At 41.8% G+C, this 21592-nt stretch overlaps 1 protein-coding gene across 1 annotated transcript in view; it reads left to right on the forward strand.

The window, feature by feature from the left end:
- The first annotated feature begins 2646 nt into the window (after positions 1-2646).
- The window catches only part of LOC306914643 (TOX high mobility group box family member 2-like), a 166355-nt gene continuing 147409 nt past the window's right edge, over positions 2647-21592 (forward strand). The window contains exons 1-2 of the mRNA XM_079491789.1: positions 2647-2807; positions 3782-3912. The gene's annotated coding sequence lies outside the window, so the exon portion shown is untranslated. The remainder of the gene's footprint in view (positions 2808-3781; positions 3913-21592) is intronic.

Below are 21592 nucleotides of genomic sequence, written 5' to 3' on the forward strand. Positions count from 1 at the left end.
GAAATATTAGTCACTGTGTTCCTTGCCTGCCAAAGACAACACATACAGAGCTATAGCTCCACTGCGCAACAAGGGGTCATTACACTCCAGTGAGTGCTACAGGATTTTGTCAGTCAACATCCTGGATGATGATGCAGGCTGGACAGAAACGTCTTAATGCATTGTTTGTGTTTAACTGTCCTGTTGCAGGTGAGATATAAAGTGGGTTAACTTATTACCGGTAACTATTTTCATACTGGGAAAAGTTGGCAGTGTGTCTCCACAACTATTTGGTGTAGTAACTGCTCAGCAGTTTAGCCTAGCAGAGCTGAGCTTATAGCAGCTAAAGCTAACATAGTGAATGCAGAGGCCCCATACTGCTATACTGTGTGAATCTATGATGTTATTTATGCAATTATCTCATTCTCAACCCACTGCAATAGTAATATGCTATTTTGGAAACTACTCTGTGTCATGTATTTTTGTTATGAGCAAGCATTATTATTATTATTGTTGTTACAGAACATCCAGTAAAATGAACAAATCAAACCACTGATATGAACTCAGCCATTCATTGAAGTGTGTAACAACTGTATACAAAGTGAGCATGAGAAACATGACCACGGATCTTTTTATCTCCCATCTTTCTCACACAAGTACATTTGGGAAGGAATTGTCCAGTGTATTGTTTAGCAGGTGTATGAGTGTAATTTCTTTGTCAATAAGAAATCCTGAATCCTCTGACCTTTAAGCCCTATACAATCTGTTGTACAACAAAATGCCAAAATGTTACTGATTCAATCTGTTTACGGTTGTAATCCTAGGGTTTATTTGAAGACAGCCACGTGATCGGTTTGATTGATTGATTGAATACTTTATTAGTCAGAATGTAAACAGCACGAGTCCACGACATACAGTCAGACATTAAGGCTAAAAGGTAGTGATGCACCGAATATTCGGGCCGCAGAAAATATTCGGCAGAAAATGGCTAAAAATGCATTTTCGGCCTATTCGGTTTTGGCCCGAATAGGCAGAAAATATATCACCGAATAGTGTACGCAATGAATGCATTCGAAAGAGCTGAATAAATGTTTTATGGACCCATAATAGTGATTATTATTTAAGTAAATCAGGTAGCTTTAAGGTACGGCCATGACAGCAATGGTAGGAAAAAAGATATATAATATTAATCATATTGATTCGGATATTCTGTATTCGGTTTTCGGCCAACTGTTTCCTATATTCGGTATTCAGTTTCGGCCAAGAATTTCCCTTTCGGTGCATCCCTACTAAAAGGATAACAAAAAAGTCCTGGGGACTTGTTTCCATTGTGGTCTGTAGCAACTCATAATGTAATCACTGCTCATAATGTAATAACGGTTCATAATCACATTATATAAAAATCTGTCATTACGTTATGCGCTCATTTTTTTATTACGCTATGAGCTGATTATTACATCATGGGTTTGTATTACATTTACATTATGACATTATGAGCAGTTATTACCGCTACATGGTCCTATGTATTCAATTCATCCACATAAAGTATTACAAAATAACACAATAATAAATGTCATCAACAATACAAAACACTATGTACAAAGGAGAAAAACGTTGGCAGTGAATGACACCTCCTTTCTATGGGAAATTGCGTTTACTTCCCCTCCTGATAGATGGCTTTTCAGGCCTGTTTTGAAATAAACCAGTGATTTACATGTTTAATGGATGGTATCAGGGTAGAGTAGTAGAATGAGAATGTTTGTTGTATATTTGGGTAGTACCAGATCGTACTCCCTCTAGTATTGTGCATGTGGCTTTGAGAAGTAGTTAACCCATTTTTACCTGAGGTCAGATTCTAAAAATCTCTTCTAAATCCTGACAGTTTTCTGAAAAAGCTATGTTTCTATGTCAGTCGACTAGCACAGTGTGTTGGAATTAGGTGGGTCACGCATGGGCTTTTAGGCCGAGAATCAGTCGAATCAGTTTGTTTTGGGAGGTCTGAAGCTTAGTCAGTTTTCCAGTAAGACTGTGATCTGTGAAACGGATGAAAGTTTTGCCAATAGCCCAAAACTACCTTGTATTGATGATGATGTTGTTGATGATGATGATGGCGAAGACATCAGTCAAATCTGGGCAAGGTTCTGGCCAAATCGGAGCCCTTTTCACTTCAACTTTATATTGAATGTTAAATATTTTATTTAAATCTTAAACTGGGTGGCAGTACTAAGTTGGCCTACTGGTCAGTACTAAGTTGGCCTACTGGTCAGTACTAAATTGGCCTACTGGTCATATTTGGCACTGATCTGTCCACTTTTACAGATGACTTGCGTCCTTCAAAACAATGCATAGAAACAGTGCATTAACAGTATTAGCAGTAGTAGTATTGTTGCTTGTGTTGTTGCCTCTGCCAAGCAAGTCAGACAGGGTAATGTTTGTCGTTCCATTTGTCTCAGATTTTCATGAAACTTGTTGGGAATGGGCAGAAGGCTGCCCTGAAGATATGATTAACTTTTGTCAAAGTTATGGTCAAAATGAATGTTCAGATCAAAATGTATCAGACAAAACTAGGCATATCTCTGTGAAAATGGCACATTCTGACAAACATGCACCCCTTTTATTCTCTGGTGCATCTGCAGCCCCCGGGATTCTAGCCGCCCCCCCAGCAATCCTTGTCAGAAGTCAGCATCCCTCTTCTGCTGCGGGTGTGTCCACTGGCTGGGGGTGTGTCCACTGGCCCCCACACCTCTCTAAAGACCAGCTTTACCAGCAGGCCATGCAGGAGGACAGCAGACGGACATACCTCACCCGTCGGACACTGAGAGGATCAGGTAAAATCATCAATCATCATAGTTGGTACTAGCATGTTCTCTTTGTGAGATTGAGAGAATTATACTCTCAATCTATACTTGGTTGTACGATGCTGTCGCGCACTGAAAATAGCTGATCTACAAGCTCAGAACAAGTTCCAGTGCAATGTGTTGTGAACTTGCAGGTCTGCTATTTCTGCCAGCAACACCGTCTTAGAACGAAGTATAACATGACACTAGGGTAACGATTTCTCACAACTGGTATTATGTGGTCTTAACATTTATAACATTTAAATGGAGGAAAAGCCCTGCATTTTAGCTTTCAAGAGTTAATGACTAGTATACAACACTGATGTATTAGCAACATGGAATCTGGTTGAAAATAATTTGTGACCAGGACTCCATTACAATTTCAACAGAATACTAAATGCTTCCTAAATAGATCTTATCAAAAAATCTATCTCTACAGCTTGAAACAAGGCAGCCTCTCTAGAACGTCAACAACTTTTACAACCTTCTAACAAACACTTCAGGTGTATTGGTGTATTATATACTTCTCAATGTCTTACAGTAAATAGTCATCACAGATGAAATGAATCGCACAAAACCAGACATCTCTGTGAAAACCGCGCATCCTGACAAACCTGCACCCCTGGAGTCGTCACCCTGTGAACTCTTAAGAATTAAGCGTTTGGCTTGCCTTTGTTCTTTGATGGAATAATCTACTTCAGAAGAGCCACGGTTTATAAGCAAAAAGTGAAATACATTTAAAGGATTGATAATGAAAATGGTGGTTAGTATTTGCAAAGATGGTCTTTAAAAAGAAATACACAGAATTATTATTTCAGTCTTCATTTTACAGCACAATTTGTTTGCCATCTATTTGTGACTCTGCCCTTTCTGTAAGATTGTATGTAGTTGAAGCTCCATTATTACACACATGTGGAAAGCTGTTTGATTGTCATTTTTATTTTTTCCATTTGATGGTGTTCCAGGCAATACTTGATGAGGAAACTCTGTCCCACCCTGCCCTTCCATCACCAGATGACCCCTCACGCCTTACCATTCAGACTATAGAGACCAGAGGCTGTCAACAGAAACACCCTTCTTCGTCTTCTACCTGAAGGTAAGGAACAAATACAGAGATGTATTCAGAGATGTTGGTCCCACATGTCTGACACATTATTCCAGAAGGACGCATTGAACACACTGTCTATGCGTCCAGGAGACACACAGTGTTTTTCTTTTTTATATATTTTCCTCCAAACAAACATCTACTGGAGAATCTCCATTTTGTTTTACCAGCCAGTCTGAAGTGATTTACAAGTTCATGTAATTCACTTTTACATCCATTTACAACCACTAACCTCTCCAATTCAAAACAAATTGTCAGTCCCATTCCGTGCGTGCGTACTTGCGTGCGTGTTTGGTGTGTGTGAGCGTGCGCATGCTCAGCTAAGTGGTTGAACTGGGAGCGATATAGCAATATAAGAGCAAACACGAGACTGCACTTAGTCAAAAAGGACACATTTGATAGGGGGCCTATATACAAGACCACCCGTGGGTCCCAGGACCCATTACATTGAAAACCTAGCAACATCACTGATATAAAAATTATGATATTTCACTGTATATACTGTTGAGTCATTATAATGTGTTATGCCTATTGTCATAAAGCATTATGAATACTTACTGTATGAGTGCTAATAACTGTAAATATACAATGTTTTAAGCATAATACCTTTATCTTATAAGCATAAAATGCTTTATAATGTGTCATAAAAAAGCATTAGGAAATTCATGACAGCTTAACTATAATTATACAGTATTATAAGATGAGTATAATGCATCAAAAGTATGTTTATAATGCATTATAGCGATGGGCTTCATTGCATTATTTTGTACTTTTCTCCTGCATCACACATCGCACTCGTCTTGTCACCACATTCAAATAATGTCTTAGTAGGCTATAATAAAACTGTAGGCTGTGCTACTTGAGATAATCTGCGTCGTAGAGGAAAAACATCAGAACAAATGCAGCAGAGTCGTGTTCTTAAACCAATAACGTCACAAGATACAGACATGAGATAGATACACACTTTGCTTCCCGTGTCTACATGAGATATTACAACAGGGTTTGCATGCTATTAGGTTTCAGATGTAAGTCTGGTCCTCTTCTCTTAGCTGTGAGATTGTCCTGTCTCTCTGATTCAGCCCTCTGATCTTGATAAGACCGTGCCTACGCAAGCAATCTTCTGCACTCTGTCATAGTGCATCAGCTGAAAACACAATAAGTTTAAAAGCATTATTTGTGTGGTTTTATGGTTATAAGCAGGAAACAATGGATTTATTATATCAACAGCAAGGTCCAAGACAAACGCTTTGGATGGATGGCAAAATGTTGATGATGATGATGATAATTCTTGAAAAACAAATCATCAAATCCTTTGTCGTGACATATTACAAAGGCTACACGGCCGGCAACTTATGGTCTGTCTTATACACAGCCATATTTGGTTGTCATGTGAATGCTGTGCCATGCCCATTCTTGTCAGCTTATTCAGGGTAAGGGTATTTCCATTTTGATTGGTAGATATTAATAATTATAATACATGGGAGGTGTGTTACGTGTGTTACTATCTAAGTCCACTGGGTGGCAATCTCTCTATTTGGAATAGAAGTGGTGCCTGGTTTCTGGTCATTCCCATAGGCATACCATTACTCCTATATACATATTCCCATAATCCTTTTTAGTCCTAATTAGTGTTTACCAGATAAATACTCCACCAATAGCTAATACTTACGTTGCTGTTCTTCTACTTTTCATTCTATCTTTATGAAATTTGAATCTGAACTGGGTTTTTTTTTTATATGGAGCTGTGCAGTGTAACTATGTAAATGTATGCCGTCTCGCTCCAACGTGATTGACAGCTACCCTCAAAACCCTGAAACAGAGAGAATCCAGAGGGTTATTATACGGGGGGCAGTGAGGAGTAATTTTACTCCCAGGAATGGAAGGGCCATGCAATTTACATGTCCAAGAACGTGTCGTACAGCATGGCTTATGGGCAGCATTGCAGCCAATGGAATGCTAGCTGTCGGCTGATTTAGTCCGAGGAATGAGTGGCATGCTCTCTCATTTACTTTCATGCCTTATGCTATCTGACACCTGCACGTACGTACTGTATGTAGACACGCACGCACACACGCACGCACGCACGCACACAGAGTAGAATCCTGAGTGTTCATTTTACTCTTGGGAGTTACGAATGGATAAATCAACACCGAGGGTTTTACGGTGTGCAATGTGCACAGTAATCAATAGTAATTGCCATGCCTCATGTTTTAACCCATTTTGACCTGACGTCAAAAAAAGTCTTCTGAAAGAATATATATTCAAAGATCTGTGCCGCATTTTCACGATTTTTCAAAAATAGCAGACCTACAAGCTCGTAGCGCGCCACTCGGTGGCGCGCTATGAGCTTGTAGATCTGCTATTTTTCAATAGCTAAAGTATAACAATGTTTAAAACACCAAAACGGGTTCCCGCCCCAAAATGGGTTAATGGTTAATGTGGTTAAACGCTAACGTGACATGGATGCGTTCCAGGTCTCAATGGATTAAATAAACGTTTTCCTTGACGTAACTTGCGATGAGCGGCGGTATACCCTGCAACAGTGCAGGCTTTTGTACTGTACTGTACATGCACACAGGCCTCTTCCATGACGCTGTATTGTGCGCTCAAGTACAGTTTGTCTTGTATTCTCATCACACCTCGCAAACTCCCTGTTCCTTCTGCCAGCTCACTCACCCCACCCACCACCACCAGCCCAATCATTCTTCCCTCATTCTCCAGTGTATTATTTTTTTCTGTCCTTGGGAATTCAATCATGGCATAGTCGAATATCCTTCCTCTGTATGTAACAAAGCATGGCTAGGTTTTACTGTATGTCCTTGAGATAATGATGGCATCGCTTTCACCGCTGACTCTGAATGTACACGTGTAATGCAAGCAAGGGACAAAAAAAAACCCAGATTGTTTAGCGTGAGGACTGACCGATGTTTTTTATGTTTGGTCAGCTAGATGAAAGTTAAAGACTTTCAACTTGGCATCCATATTTTTGGCAGAAATCTTCAAACAATGTCAAAACAATAATAATTAGTAAGAATGGCAAATCCACTCTACACTATCATACAATGTAAGTAGTATAGAGTATAGACTGGTGCTTATGTGGTTAAAGTTTTGACAGTAGTATAGTATAAGTCAAGATTGAAACTGTGGCAAGATTTCATTGTGCTCAAAAGATTGCTACATTTTCAGGCAATCAGACTATTTTTGACTTCCAGGTGCCTTCCCTATTGTTACTGAGAACAGATAGCCCGATGGGAGAGGAAGATGAACAATAGCAGATATGCTAGTAGCATAATACAAAAGGAAAATATGCTTGACAAGAAATGAAATTAAGAAATGTCAGCACGTATCATATAACCATGTGGACTTTTGAACATTCAGGAATTCTGCCATTTAACAAGACACATACTCACACAAAATGAACATAATACTCTTAGAGCAGTCACCAGATCCTTTATATTTCAGCTATATTTCTGTACAAAAAGGCACACATTGTACTTTGAATATGAAACATTCATTTGAATATAATTCAATTTTTCACGCAGTGATGAGAAGCAATTCTCATATCTCATCTAGCATGATAAATAATCATAATTCCATGCCTCTTGCTTCATGTCTCCAGACCCCACCCAAAACAAGTCAGAATGTTGACCTCGTGACCCCAGCGTGCCCCACCCCCCCTCCTTCAGGCGCCCATAGTCAATCACGTATTACACTCGCGCATTAGCCTGCTTTTGACCCCTCTATGCTAAACCCAATTGCCATATTATCTCCACCTTAATGCTCTGGTCGTAGTTATCTTCCTGGAACCGAATCTGATTTTGTGCTCCACTTTACCCCCCAGGCATCCTCAAATGACTGTTAGGCACTATAGAGGAGGGCCGCCTCATCTAAATCACCAAGAGTGGGAATTGGGGATATAGGGCATGCACAGTAGGGCTGCTGCACTGCTAAAGGAACCAGCCTATGTGGAGGGAGGGGACATTATTCCTGGTGCTGGAAATGAAAGATTCAGGTTGCATGGGTATAAGAATGGCTTGTTTTGGAATTGCTCCTGCTGTCGTACGATTAGAAATGCTTTCCCCCACTCCCCAATTGGTTGAAATTGTGATTGTACTGTAATTGTTATGAAAGGTCAGTCCTAATTCCTGCCACGTTTAACTTCTACATACAATTACACAATTATCACTTCGCTATACCTTAGCGAATGTTACTGATGCGCTTGACCACCACTTCCACCAATACATTCACTTTATGCCGCTAATAGCAAGAGTAATGACGATCCTATGATAATATTCCGAAGTCAAAAATAATCTTGACGCCACTAATGATGAAGCATGCTCAGAAATCTCTCCCGTCATCCCCACTGTCTCCTACCCTGGGCTGAGGGAGCTGGCCAGGCCCCATGGCCCCATGGGAAATCTCTAATGTATTCAGCCCGGCCTTGGGAAGTAAAATGAAAACAAATGTGGTGTAATAAAGGAGAGAAGATGAAGCGATTCTGTGATGATGCTCTCCACCGGCCCTATAAATCAAAATAAAACTGGAGCAGGTCATATGTGCCCCACTCGCCAACCCCCACCCTCCTACACCCATCCACCTACACCCCCTCTCCCGCCCCCCATGCATACAGATATTGGTGGTTAGAGGGATGTGGGGGTAAGGTATATGGAGAAGATCCTATCTATCTCCACCACTAGCGCTGAAACACACGTTGGTGTGCCCTCATAATTATGATATGATCTTTGTAAAAGAGATGCAAGGAAAATATACCTCTGGCTGACTTAGATTGGATAATTTGGCAACACACGTTCATGATTGTATAACTGCAAGTGGAGTAGTACAACAAGCAGTAATTATCATACATATATATATCATTATAATGTGTCAAACATTATATACTGTATGCATATCCAAAATGTAGCAGAGATTCCGTCATTTGCACTGACCTTGTCCTGACTTAACTTTTTATGCTCTCATCGCTTTTACTTTTCCTCCTAACCTGATGCTGCCTTGGGAGAAGGGCCCAATCTAGGTTGTTGCTCCTAAACCAATCCCCCTGGCCATTAGTTTGGAAATGACACTGCCAACACTGTCTGTCAGTACCATTGTATACCTCTAGGGGCTGCTGTGGTGGTATACCTATGAAACAAATAAATGGGTCCCAAACAGTGAGACCGGTGATGTCAGCGGCTGTTCTCATTATATAGAGAAATCACTTAAACCTGCAAAAACAGCTGGTTATCTGGGTTTAGATTTGGGGAGGAAAGCAATTGAGTGAGTTCCTTCAATCAAAAACAAAGATCCGTTGTTTTATGGGATTAGTTGATCTGAAAAATGTCACCCCGAGGTGGGCAGAGCGATGTTACTATTTCAGCTTTATGGTATATTGGACTTAAAGGTCAGTAACTATTTGCTGAGGTTGTATACTTCCAGGATACTGGGTGGTAGACTGTGTGTGTGTGTGTGTGTGTGTGTGTGTGTGCGTGTGCGTGTGCGTGTGCGTGCGCGTGCGTGCATGTGCGTGCGTGCGTAGGTGCGCCTCCTTTCAAACCAGCTGACTTTGAAGATGGATAGGAGACTCACTCTTGACAAGGTACCTACTTATTACACAGATAAAGAATCGTAAACAGAGAGCACAATAAATAATTGATACCTAATAAGTCGGGAGAGAGAGCACACCGCGGCTCCTTTTTATTTTCGGGCCAAGAGAAGAGAGAGAGAGAGAGAGAGAGAGAGAGAGAGAGAGAGAGAGAGAAAGCCTCCCGAGTTGTTTATTTGCTCCCTCCCCTTCTTTCTTTTCATGTCCTTCTCATTTTACGAGCCATGAGTCAACACAGCACACGTAAATGATATTTTGACACAGAGAGCCATGAATAATGCATTTGAATTTACTTTTATGCCAGAGTTAGACCCCTCTCTGCACCCTTTCTCCATCCCCCTCCTTTCCTCCTCTCTCCCCCTTCAACTCCATCTCCTCCTCCCCTTCTCTCCTCCTACAGTGCCTCCTTTCTTTCTCCTCATCCCTTCCTCTGTTCTCCACACATCAATGTGATCCCTCCACCTCCTTGCCTTCTTATTCCAGTTAGACCCCGTTCTCTGGTACGTTTCTCCCTCCTCCTCCTCCTCTACCTCCTTTCCCTGCGAGCCTGGGAGGCTGTGGAAGTCATGATTGGTGGTGGAGGAATCGCAGAGATGAACAGCGATCTTTGATTTTCCCATCCATCAGCATTTCCTGTCCAGCCCTCACTCATCCTCTTACACACCTGCTCATCGTCAGTCAGTCAGTCAGTCAGTCATTAAGTGGTCAATAGTCATTGAGGGGGGCCATTGAGTCCCTCAGAGATATTATGATCTTTTCAGAAATTACCAAGACAACAATGAGGGAATTCTCATTTGAGTCATAGTAGCAAGAAAAGTATTCAAAATGTGAATGCACGTAATTTAGATAGCATGTTATTTAAGACAGATGTCAGGTTCGTTGTTTTCCTGGTATCCTATAGTTTCACCGTACAGATTTTTATTTAGATAGCATATTGTTTACACAGATCCTAGGTTCATTGTTTACCTGATATCATATAGTTTCAATTTACAGATTGTTATTTAGATATAGCATATTGTTTACACAGATACTACTGTAGGTTCATGCGGTTTGCCTGGCATGATAGTTTCTTGAGGCACTATAGACTGTTCACTCTGCATTCTTTGTTTGTGATTATAGTTACCATGCTTATTGTAAGTCACTCTGGATAAGAGCCTCTGCTAAATACTTCAATTGTAAATTATAAAATACAGTTGTGCATATCTAAATGTCCAGACCAAGAGAGTTATGACCAACAAGCGTAGGCAAGGCAAGGCAATTCTATTTATATAGCACCTTTCATACATGCACAAAGGCAATTCAAAGTGCTTTACAGAATAAAAACCAAATAGAGTGCAACAATGCACTTTAAAAACAAATTGAGAATATAATAGATACAATTCAAATAAGATAAAGGAGCATATAAATTGGAACAAATACTCGCACAAATACGCGTACTGTAAAATCAGCTAGTTAACTTGCTGTAGCACTGTTGTTCTTTGCCTGCATGAGGCTGGTCCCTGAAGTCACCAGACACTTTTCTGCTATTTTAAATGTGAATTCATAATGCCGTTATGGTGCAGAATAACTTTCTGGTTTCCAAACCAAAACAAACTGGTGAAGTGACAGTGGAGGAAGTGATGCTGACGTTCCTGACAATGAGTCATGGATGGGGCTCTCACTCTGCCTTCACCGCCATCATCCTCATCGTCACTGTCAATATAGTTGTCATCTTTATTGCCTATATATAAAGTACATTCACCGTCGCCTTCATGACCTTTAAACATGACGTCATGCTCATCCTATAGATACAGTAGCATCATTAGACTCTTCCTTCTCTTAACACAGAGCTACTCAACTTAACTCACTCGGCGCCAAAATCGCCTTTTCACGCCTTGTCACGTATTGTCAGTGTTATTTTGAAATGTTTACAAATGTATTTTGTAACAGACTAGTCTCAAAATTAAGGAAACATACAGTTTACATCTATAAGGCAAAACCTCAATGAACAAAAACATTGTGATTAATGATGAAGTTACAAAATGAGTCTTCATTCACAAAATGTGAGAACAAAAGAGAACATAATATTGAACAGATTATCACAGGTGAATAAATAATTAAGTTTTAATACTCATGTGGCCATATCACTTTCTCTTGGAACAAACAATACTATACCTACTATCTTGTTCTAAACAATGAAAATAGATAATTATGTTTGTATTGGTATGACCATGACGGGCCACAGACACAGTACTATACATTAAGCAGGGGCCGCATGCGGCCCACAGGCTGCGGGTTGAGTAGCACTGTCTTAACACCTGCTATCACCATCTAGAACAGGAGTTGGTTCCCAACATTTTCCATGCCAACGACCCTCAAATAGCCATAGCCTCTCTGGCTGCAGCCCCCCTTATGGCTTAAAAACAACAACAACAACGGAAATTGTTGTTCTACAATCTCTCAACGCATTGCAAAGCTATTTTGTTTTTTGCCAATTTTGGGAATGTTTCGACAATAATGTGAGCGTGCAGTGGCTCAGGGGTAGAGGTGGCCGGTAGAGCGGCCCAAAACCGTGAGGTTCCCAGTTCGATCCTGGGCTCTGCCAGAGTTAGTGTCGAAGTATCCTCCAGCAAGACTCTGAACCCCTAATTGCTCCCGATATGCAGGTTGATGCCTTGCATGGTTTCCTACAGTCATTGTGTGTGTGTGTGTGTGTGTGTGTGTGTGTGTGTGTGTGTGTGTGTGTGTGTGTGTGTGTGTGTGTGTGTGTGTGTGTGTGTGTGTGTGTGTGTGTGTGTGTGTGTGTGTGTGTGTGTGTGTGTGTGTGTGTGTGTGTGTGTGTGTGTGTGTGTGTGTGTGTGAGAGAGAGAGAGAGAGAATGTCTGGGTGAATGTAATGCATGATCTATGTAAAGCGCTTTGGATAAAATGCACCATTTACCATTTATTTACATGACATGCCCAAAGGTTGTCCTGCCCATGCACGTATTTTACTAGGAATTGGGAGTAATTCTGCCCCTTGTCCTCTTGTCTGTCCCTCCCTGCCTGGAGAGGCGGTATAGTGGGGATGAATAATCCCTGTCATCCTCGGAGTGCTTCTTCATTCATAATTTACCACCTCCACCCCATTACGTTTGATTAAAGCCAGTGACCTGAAAATACAGAAGGAACCAGCTCTCTCAAGTATGGCGTCACGTCAACACACTGTGTGCGCTCGCTGCGCACATGTTCCCGAGAAAACATCAATGGCCCTGCACGTCCAATATCAATATCTGGGCTCTCACTCCTGTTATATTCAAGTCGGAATATGGCTGTCACAAAGGTTTCAACCGGAGATCTTGTTTTTTCGAGGGGCGCTAGCCCCTCCTATGTCCAGCATTGAGGGTTTGTGTAAACACAAATTTTGTCCTAAACACAAACATTGAATGCCATTGACAATGAGTGGCCAGTTTTGAGTGTTTGTGCAAACACAAACATTGTGTAAACACAAACATTGAAGACCAAGGTGAGGACACAAATTGTGATTGGCTGGAATGAGATGATGCGTGATGGTAGTATGATGATAAGAGCGCCCCTCACTTCACGTGAGTGTAATTTTTATGCGCGGGGGTAGGCGTGTTGGGAGTAATGATCCATTTAATATGTTGTATATTATTTATGAGATATATAGGGAGTAATTGGATGTTTCATCAGAACAATTTGAGAAAGAAACATGATCGGCAAATGAGAAATCTGATCAAATGTTTTTATAATGTGGTAAGCACACTAAAGAGCACATATGGGGTTGATTTGCAATTAAAATGACATTAGGAACATCAAAGAGTGCTTTCCACTCAAATGGCAGTTTAACCGCACAAGTCTGTTTTTACATCATTAGGTATCCTACAGTACGTGTATACACTTTATATTGGAAAGTAAAAGGCATAACTTATTTCTCAAAAGCTATGCATTTCCCCCATCTATGACCCAGAAAATATATTGTCCCAAAGGTATTTCGAAAGCGTGCATGCATGTACAATATTGTGCACACACACACACACACACACACACACACACACACACACACACACACACACACACACACACACACACACACACACACACACACACACACACACACACACTAGTTATTTAAAGTGAGATGTGTACGAGTATGAGTACTGAATACAGTATGTATGTATGTGTGTGTAATGTATGTGTTTTTGGCATGCCATTTTTATTTCAGAGAAAGTAGAATGAGTATATTTCAAACGAAAGTCAATACAAAAACTGCTACTTTGAGGACGACACCGAAAAGGACTAGATTTGTTCAGGGTCCTCCATTTTCAATTCATCAGAACATTTAAAGGTGTGTGTGTGCGTGTGCGTGCGTGCGCATGTGCGTGCGCGCGCGCGCGTGCATGTATGTATGTATGTATGTATGTATGTGTCTGCCATTATGTCTGTGTGTATTTGCGTGTGTATGTTGGAGCAGGTCGCACAACAATTGAAAGTGCAGCACACATAACATTGTGCTTCCTTGTGGCCATACATTTTCCTGAGCTCAAACCCCTTTCAATAGGCATGCCTTTGTTCTATAATTGGGTTCTGGGGAACAATAGAAAACGCTTACCATAACAAGTAATCAGAACATCAGTACATCATCCCTTTCCCACAATGCACTGCCCTGTAATAGAAGAAGAGAGGCCAAGTGTTCTTTAAATGGCATGCGCTATTCAGTTAACTTTAAGATTGTTCTTTGCTTTCTTTCACTTTTTCCTACTTTTTTTGCTACTGCTCCACCCCCCCTCCCCCCATACACCCCATACACCCCATCGAAAACATAATACAGGCATGATGCTATCCCTACATTCTTGTAAAACATTTACACGGTGCATTTTTATATAGTGCTAAAAACAATTTGCATTACATTCAGCCATTCACCTGACAGTGGAGGAATCCAATGCAAGGCATCAACCTGCTCATCAGGACCAGAGCCCTGACCTCTAAATCCTCCAGTTTTCTGAAATAAATATTTTCACGATTCTTCAAAAATAGCAGACCTACAAGCTCATAGCGTGCCACTCGGTGGCGCGCTATGAGCTTGTAGATCTGCTATTTTTCAATAGCTACATTATAACATAATGTTTAAAACACCAAAAGGGGTTCCCGCCCAAAATGGGTTAAGGGTCTTTCTTGCCCACGGCCACTTTCACCCTAACTCAGGCCGGAGGCGGGGATTGAACCACGTACCTTCCACCTCCCCGGGTGGCTGCTTCCCCCCCTTGAGCTACTGCCGTCCCCGTTACCAGTTTTTTGGTGAACCTTGTAGATGTACAAGCTCACAACACATTACATTGTCAAAGCATTGTGGCCTTATAGATCAGCTACAGTACTGTATGTTGGCTATATCTTGGTTAAGGAAGTGGGCTTTCTCCTTATAACTCCTTGATGGACATCCGTAATTGGATGTCCCAAAATAGTTCTGCAGCTTAATGCCAATAAGACCTTTTAATTGGCCTGGATAATCAGAAACTCCTCCTCTTAATCACTGTACACCGCTCACTGTAAAATGTTGGAGCTATTTTTGATAATAATCTCACATTGGACATTCAAGTTTAAATCAGTTGTGCAGTCGTGCTACTTTCACCTAAGGCAAATATACCACATCAAATCTGCGTTCTCTCTACTACACATTGTGTTAGTATAGTCCTTAACACATTCATAACATCCCAGTCTGGATTACTGTAATTCCTTCTACTCATTATAAAAAAAAGAGGCCTGCAATGCCTTCCAGATGATCCAAAATGACGTTGCTGTCGGGTACGTGGCCACCTGAAAAACGCTTCATTTGTTGCCAGGTGCTTGAAAAGCGCCTGGACTACATTTGCTACTACCTCTAGTAGCAGCCGTAGTGGACACTTTGTTCATGATTGGCTGCCTCGCGTATATCTAGTCTACGTCCAAGCATACACATGGTAACGCCCCGCCTGCCTCTGATTGGCCTACAGACACTGCCCGTCTTGCCCCAAAGGTCCCATGGTCTGTGGTGGGAACTAATACAAGTACAAGAGAATGACAGCTTGGCACGCGCGACAGTAACTTTTATTTTTGTAGAAGACGCAAACTAATATTGTTTATGCCGTTTGCTTTGATTTAATGATTGATTGAACACGTACGTTGTAGGATTTGATTTGGGTGTGTTCTAAATTAAAGTGTTAGTGTTGATTATCGTGTATTAATCTAATTATAGTAAACTAATACTATTATACTAAATAGATAAAGATCAAGGGAAAAGAGACCTTTTTACAGTACAATAATGTTTCAAGTTTCCACTGTGTACACATGTAAAATAAACGGCATAAACAATATATTAGTTTGCCTCTTCTACAAAACATAAAAGTTACTGTCGCGCTTGCCAAGCTGTCATTCTCTTGTATTATATCGTATTTATTTATTTCCCACCACGGAGTAACCTCGCGGCAGACTATCCAGCATATAGCTATCCACCTCAGAGGAAAGTCTGGTAAGGCCGGCAGTGTCGGTAGGCCAATCAGAGGCAGGCGGGGCGTTACCATGTCTATGCTCGGACGTAGAATAGATATATGCGGCTGCCTCGTCTCTAGGCTGCCTCTAAGCCAATGGGAGACTTACGCATAAAACCCATAGTCTGAGCGGCATAAAACCCATATTCTGAACGCCGCAACGTGAAGAGTATACCACATGAGGCAGAGGCTGCGGCACACAATCTGATTATACTGTACTGTAGATAGATGTCAGACGAGAGCTTTCCGCACCTGGCAGTTATGACTGAGTCATTCTTGTTTTTTATTATTATTTCATTTTTAAATCGTGAAAATAGACGATTTACAAGCTCAATATGCATCGCGACACGTTGTGTATGATGAAGTAGGTTGTTAATTTATGAAAAAGCACATCAAATGTTTAAATAATTATGGAAATATGAGGTTTCTGTCCGACAGAAGCACAATGAAGCAGGTGGAGTTTTAACTGGCACTAAAACATGAAAACATCACACTGTTCATGGCTTCCTGTGCGTTTTGGAATCGATTAAAAATGTTATTGATTACTTTTAAAGCACAGACGGGTATGGCTCCTAGCTACATAACCAAGTCTAGAAGAACCACGTGAACCCTAGTATTCCTCTTCTGGGGGGGGGGGGGCATTCAGCGGAAATAGCAGATCTACAAACTCACTCACAGTGAACTTGTAGATTGGCTATTTTCGGTGAAGAGATTTGGTGTGGTGTGAAACAATTAGCGGGCCAACAGTACAGAGCCTACACAAGTCAACCAAGTATTAGTGTACTAAGTATAAACTAAGGATTTAAAGGAGTATAGTTCACCCCAAAAATACGTTATTTAAATTACACACTCCATGAAGCCCTGAATTCATGGAGATTTGTTTTGTTTTTGTCACATTCCTAAGCCAAGAATTTGATGAGGAGACTCAAAGAGTCTCTATTGAGTCTCCTATTAAACGATGGCATCAAATTATTGGCTCAGGAATGGCTCAAAAACAAGAATCTCCATTAATTCAAGGCTCCATAATTGATTGTGTGTAATTGATTGAAAATAAGTATTTTTCTGGGGTGAAGTACTCCTTTAAGTGACTAACGTGATTCTGTATATTGCTCTATCTATTTGAGGAGATTAAGTTACTGTGGCATTTTGCAAGTTGTTTTCTACTTTTAAGAGTAATTTAAAAAAAACATACTCTTCTACACTAGGCTTTCCATGAAATACTCATTTAAAACGAGGAGTATGACTCGCCACAAAGGCTAAACAGGATATTATTGACCATGTTATCAACTGGAAATGATGATAATGATGATGAATGGTGGAGGAAGATGACTGATGTAGTGAGTAGCCTGATCTTCAGAACTACCAGGCAGCTGTTCATTATTCTGGGCGGGAACCCCTTTTGGTGTTTTAAGCATTATGTTATACTTTAGCTATTGAAAAATAGCAGATCTACAAGCTTGTAGATCTGCTATTTTTGAAGAATCGTGAAAATGTGACGCAAACCTTTGTATATTCTTTCAGAGCTTCTGGGGGGTCCCTGGAACAACATATTTTCAGATGAGGGTCGGCGGCCAATTACATATATTCTTGGGGGTCGTTGACATGAAAATGTTTGAGAACCACTGACATAGAAACATAGGTTTTTCAGAAAACTGTCATGATTTAGAAGACATTTTGTAGAATCGAGTTCAGGTCTAAATGGGTTAAGATATTGACAAAGAGATATTGCTCTTTATCGTTATTGCATGCAGAAGCACTGCGCTGCGGTCATGGTGTTGTGATGTGATGTGACATTTGTCCCTATAGCCTACTGCAGGCAGTAGCCAGCAGGCAGGCTGAAGACACGCACTGTAGTGTTATCGTTTTTAATAATCAATAACATTAAAGACATAATGAAAATGTACTGTATATATCTTGGTGTGTCTGGCTGTCTGCTGGGCATCTGTATGTTTTGCTATGATTTCTCAAATCTAACTATAAATGCACCAAGTCTCTGTGTGTGTGTACGTCTGTACGTCTGTAAACCACGTAACTCGAGAACCGTTCGCCCCACCGACTTCAAATTCGACACACGCGTTCCACACCACCATGCACAGGGAATGCAGTGCCCGGTGTCCAGTCGGTCGGACTGTTATTTTAATTCATGACGTGAATGTACATGCTTGTAAGTCCCGCAGTTAACCATGTGGGCATAATCCTCATTTTTCAGCAAACTGTACAAGTACTAGTTTTAGCACCCGAACGCATGCAAACATAATATAAAGACTATGGCCAATGTATAATAAATATATACATATGACTTGTACCTAATTTTGTCAACAGTGGTTTAACTGCTACTTGTATGTATGGATGTTATATACAGTATGTCAAATAAAATTGCGGGGAAGGTTTTATAATTATATGTTCCTCCAGTCAAAATCTAAGTTAGGCCGGGCGTGCCTGATATCGTCCTATAATTCTGCTGATCAGAGAAACCGTCACCTAGTTATGACCAGTTTAAGTGTTTAACACAGCTGTATAAATTGCTGTAGCACCCCATATGTGTGCAATTTAGGATTGGAGCAATAGTGCCCCTGTGGCAGTTTTTACCAGCTGCTTGAAAAGCATGCTGGGCTATAAACGCTTGGGATGGCTTCCAATATCTCATTGGATGCTGTACTTAGGACCTGGCGTCCTGATTGGCTGCCTCGTCTCTACGCAACCAGACACTTTTAATGCCATCGTCTACGTCGCACGAACCCGCCGCTATGATGCCTCAGAATTCTTTAGGCTAACTAATTTGAGCATAACAGTGCAGCGCAGCTAAACAGTGAGTAGACCTACATGAGAGCACACCAGCTGATTTAATGGGTAACAGTAACACATTTGAGTCTCAGTCGAGTCACTGTACCCGCGGACCCCCATGCAGGCAGACTACCGCGGTCCCCCGCGCCGACCTCTGCGGGGACCCCCGCTGTACCCGCGGACACCCACGAAGACTACCGCGGACCCCCGCGATTTTGACACAGATGAGAAATGTTCTTTAAAACCTGCCAAGCCAATGTCAACACTACAACCGACAGCTGTGCGTGTGGTGCGATATATAATGGTTTGGAGAATGGCCTACCTGTGGCCTCCCTGTGGGAGTGCACTGCGCGGTGTTGAGTCGGTCGGACCCACGGTTGTCCAGAACCGCCACAAAAGGCCATATATAGGAATAACGGGACACAGAGAGACCATATAAGCGCATAAAAGGGACACAGACAGATGGGTGGAACGGGTAATCTGACACGGGTACAACGGGTATTGCATAGATGGGTGGGGCAGGGATCTCCAACTTCCATCGCTACCGACTCAGTGCTCTTCAGCCGGGCACCGGTCTAGTAGAGCTAGACCTAGTCCAAATACAACATAAAAGAAGAGGATCCAAGGCACTCTGTTCCAGTGAGGTGAAAAAAAGCCTTTTCTATTGGGTTTAAGGCATGGCAAAGATCATTACAAAGAGGACCAACCTGTTTCGGCACTCAGCCTTCGTCAGGGTCCCATGATACATTTGTCCAAATACATTTGGATTCGATCAAAATCGGGGCAAGAGTGTTAGATACAACTTCTCCAACACTGAGCTGATTCAGTATCAGCATGGGGATCGGAGGTACATTGAGAACCTCACCATGCATGGCTTCAACACGCCACATGAGTCATATAGGATTATGAGTCATTTTCTAACCTTATTCAACATGAGCCACATTTTACCCACACACCTCCTACAGGCGGGGAAACTTTTCACCAACTGAAAGCTACTACCTCAGCAGGTCTGCACTAGTACGATACAGTGAAAGTAGGACACATTCTTTTTTTGTTATGCGGTCCAATGTTTAAGTTTAAACCTGATGTGACGAGATCAGTTTTAAAATGACTGAGTGAGTGCGGTCCGGGTGGTTTCTTAAACACTGGGTCGGGACCCATTTGTGGGTTGCTTACACATTATTATTATTATTATGGGTGCCCTTAGTTTTTGTTTCCTAATTTTGAATATTATTTCAAAACATTTTCAAAAAACATTCCCAAAAAAGCTAAACTTTTCATGAACTAATAACAAAATCCAAAGATTTCTTTCAGTAATGTCATGAAGAAATGAAAGAAAAATCAAAGAAATTCCATAAATTAGAAGAAAAATATTTAAGAAGTACTGAAAATAGACGATCTGCAAGCTCACAACGTGTCGCTGCGTGCCATGTTGTGAGCTTGTAGATCGGCTACATTCACTAGTTTAGGTCCCCCGGGCGAAAATCAAATTTTTGTTTTGGGTCACGGGCTGAAAGGTTTGGGAACCACTGGCATAGAGGCCGAGCTGTCCACCACTATTGATACCCTGGTTTGCTTCCCGGCAGTGGTGTCTTGGCCAGCCCAGGAGACAGTGGTGTCTTGGCCAGCCCAGGAGACAGTGGTGTCTTGGCCAGCCCAGGAGACAGTGGTGTCTTGGCCAGCCCAGGAGACAGTGGTGTCTTGGCCAGCCCAGGAGACAGTGGTGTCTTGGCCAGCCCAGGAGACAGTGGTGTCTTCAGTGGTGTCTTGGCCAGCCCAGGAGACAGTGGTGTCTTGGCCAGCCCAGGAGACAGTGGTGTCTTGGCCAGCCCAGGAGCACAGTGGCTTCCCGGCAGTGGTGTCTTGGTCAGCCCAGGAGACAGTGGTGTCTTGGCCAGCCCAGGAGCACAGTGGCTTCCCGACAGTGGTGTCTTGGCCAGCCCAGGAGACAGTGGTGTCTTGGCCAGCCCAGGAGACAGTGGTGTCTTCAGTGGTGTCTTGGCCAGCCCAGGAGACAGTGGTGTCTTGGCCAGCCCAGGAGACAGTGGTGTCTTGGCCAGCCCAGGAGCACAGTGGCTTCCCGGCAGTGGTGTCTTGGCCAGCCCAGGAGCACAGTTGGCAGTGCCCTACTAGTTGGTCAGGGTGTCCAGCATTCAGCTGTTAGCTGAACTTGGAACGGTAGCATCGACCTCTGTGTCTGTCCCATTTTGAGCGGGAACCCCTTTTGGTGGTTACATACATTATGTTATAATTTAGCTATTGAAAAATAGCAGATCTACAAGCTCATAGCGCGCCACCGAGTGGCGCGCTATGAACTTGTAGGTCTACTATTTGAAAAATCGTTAAAATGTGCCTCAAATCTTTCCGAAAATTGTCATTATTTAGAAGACTTTTTTTTTTTTTTTCGACGTCAGGCCTGAATGGGTTAAGCTCTCCTGCATGGCTCTGTCAGGTGAAAGGAAGCGGTTATTATCTTCAGTTTGTGAACAAAGTTGAACAAATCAAATGCGGCGTTCAGTAGCAAAGCTACTTATGTGCATGTCCTAGTGTGTCTGGCAAAACGGAAACAGTGATCTTTATAAATACTTCAATATAAAAAAAAGTTTTTACATGCATAGATTTTCAACTATGATCCAAGTTTCACGTTCAGGCTTCTCAAGCTTTCATGGCTGACGTGGTAGTGACATTAGCGGTGATTGGTCTATTTTTTAAGTGGACACACAGGCAAACCCTGTGCTAGTTAGTCAACATGGCCTGAATGGGCGGGCTGGGGTAAAAGCAATCTT

Source organism: Electrona antarctica, assembly GCF_951216825.1.
Source record: "Electrona antarctica genome assembly, chromosome: 2".
Lineage (NCBI taxonomy): Eukaryota > Metazoa > Chordata > Actinopteri > Myctophiformes > Myctophidae > Electrona > Electrona antarctica.